At 36.4% G+C, this 2,475-nt stretch overlaps 1 protein-coding gene across 3 annotated transcripts in view; it reads right to left on the bottom strand.

Annotated features, from left to right (window-relative positions):
• The window catches only part of LOC106870521 (ceramide synthase 5), a 49,444-nt gene that overhangs the window by 18,717 nt on the left and 28,252 nt on the right, over positions 1-2,475 (bottom strand). The window contains exon 1 of one of the 3 annotated variants that reach the window (XM_052977289.1): positions 1,497-1,559. The exons of the other annotated variants lie outside the window; for them this stretch is intronic. The gene's annotated coding sequence lies outside the window, so the exon portion shown is untranslated. Of the gene's footprint in view, positions 1-1,496; positions 1,560-2,475 lie in introns of those variants that run through there. 3 annotated transcript variants of the gene reach the window in all.

Here is a 2,475-nt window from a genome sequence, read left to right as displayed (position 1 = left end):
ATACATATATATCTCCCCAATTTTCTGTAAAAAAAATTTTGTTTGCAGGTACTGCCAATTGGGAAGAACTCAGTCTTATTGTTAAAGGTGCAAAACTGAACAGCACCAATTGGTCAATAACTGATGAAAAATTATGGACCTTCTGTTTGTCTCCAGTTCGTTTTTACATTCAGTATATGTTACGTTGCTTGTTTATACATTTTTTCATTTATATATATATATATATATGTATGTATGTATGTATGTATGTATGTATATACATTGAAGGAAGGCTAACTGGGAAGTTTGTATGTGGCAAATGCTCAGGGGCAATTAAACACTGAAAATGTGCAGAAAACAGCTCCTGTCATATTCCAGGGGGGAAAAACTACAATGACGAACCGCTGTGTGTTTAGTCTGCAGTATTGGTCCTCAGTGAGATAGACAGAGGCAAGATATAACACGCTTTGTATATCAGTCATTGCCTCTATGACACAGGTCTTTTATCAGAATTGACTTGGAGTTATGCAACAACAACAAGAGGCATCCAAGAATAGAGTAGAGCAAGGAGAGAGTGTATATAACATGTTCAGACTGGCATAGTACACCGTATATGATTAATGACAGTGGGTTGAACAACTAGACAGAGACATGGTGTTATCTGCAACAATGGATTTGAGGGTTGTGGGTTTGCACTCAGTTGTTCCAACCAACAAACTATGTTCTACAAGTCTGCAGGATCAAACGAAACTGATGCGATTCAGGAGGGAGAGGGATCCATGCAGAATTATTATTATTATTGTGCCAAACAAAATACTTAACATTTCGTCCATCTTTATGTTCTGAGTTTAAATTCAACAAAGGTTAACTTTGCCTTTCATCTTTTTGGGGGTTGATAAAATAAGGACCAGTTGAGCATTGGGTGGGGTCAATGCAGTCAACTTACTCTCTCCCCTGAATTTGCTGGCCTTGTGCAAAATTTGAAACTAATAATACTACTACCACTAATAATAATCCTTGCTATTATAGGCACAAGGCCTGAAATTTGTGGGGAGGGGATAAAGTTGATTACATTGATCCCAGTACACAGCTGGTACTTGTTTCATCAACCCCAAAAGAATGAAAGGCAAAGTTGGCCTCGGCGGAATTTGAACTCAGAACATAAAGAGGGATGAAAGGCTACAAAGCTTATTGCCAAAATAATAATAATAATAATAATAATCCTTTTTATTATAGGCACAAGGCCTGGAATTTGGGAGGGGAAGAAGTCAATTACACCGCCCCCCCCCCAGTACACAACTGGTACTTATTTTATCGATCCCAAAAGGATGAAAGACAAAGTTGACTTTGGTGTAATTTGAGCTCAGAACATGAAGACAGACAAAATGCCACTAAGCATTTTGCCCGGTGTGCTAATGGTTCTACCAGCTCACTGCAATAATAATAATGATAATAATGATAATAATAATGATAATAATAATAATAATAATGCTTAGCAGTATTTCATCTGTCTTTACATTCTGAGTTCAAATTCCGCCGAGGTCAACTTTGCCTTTCATCCTTTCAGGGTCGATAAATCAAGTACCCCCTCCCCCAAAATTCCAGGCCTTGTGCCTACAGTAAAAAAGAATGATAATAATAATAATAATAATAATAATAATAGTAGTAGTAGTAGTAGTAGTAGTAGTAGTAGTAGTAGTAGTAGTAGTAGTAAGAGCTCTTCTGTGTGTGTATGTACACACACAAAAACATGCATGCACAACACACACTCACTCTGTTAGACTTGAAATATTTTTGTGAAAGGTAACTGCTGATGTGGTACAGAAATTATAGAAGAAGGCATGTTTGGTAGTTATTTTGTCATTCATTAAAAAACAAAAAAAGGTGTCAAATAAAACAAGAATTATTTAAATAGCAGCAGTGACCTCTGATTTCCCAGCTGCTGTATACAGGGCTGGTTGTTATAATCAAAATTTATCTATTGAATGGTTGATTAAATCATAATAATTACAGTGATAATCACCATATTACTGGTAATGAATGTGTGTGGGTGTGCAAGACCCACACATAAATAAATACAGTCACGTATCCACATACAGACATATGTGCACTGTATGTAAATATGCACACAATCTTGCATATACATACATACATACATATAAGCACACACACAAATGCTGGTTTCGATAGTTCCCACATGTTGCTCCAAATTCCTTTGTATTTCAGCAACAGATTAAATATTTTCTACAACGTTAATTAGTGTTGTAGTAGTAGTTATGTAGCAGCCCACCCACACCTACAGACAATCCTTTTGAAGCAGGCCTACATAGAAGACTGTGATTGGGCAGAATTATGCTCAAAGGCTCTGTTTATTGTCCCTTACAATTTTTTTAAAAATTTTTACAGGGACATCCAATGTATTTCCTTATATAATATAAGGTTTGATAGGGTAAAGGGTAAAGACCCCCTTCAGTCATGAATGACCATGGGACCGCA

Source organism: Octopus bimaculoides, chromosome 27 (assembly GCF_001194135.2).
Source record: "Octopus bimaculoides isolate UCB-OBI-ISO-001 chromosome 27, ASM119413v2, whole genome shotgun sequence".
In the NCBI taxonomy this organism is placed as follows: Eukaryota; Metazoa; Mollusca; class Cephalopoda; order Octopoda; family Octopodidae; genus Octopus; species Octopus bimaculoides.
This window is presented reverse-complemented; position numbering and strand designations above follow the sequence as displayed.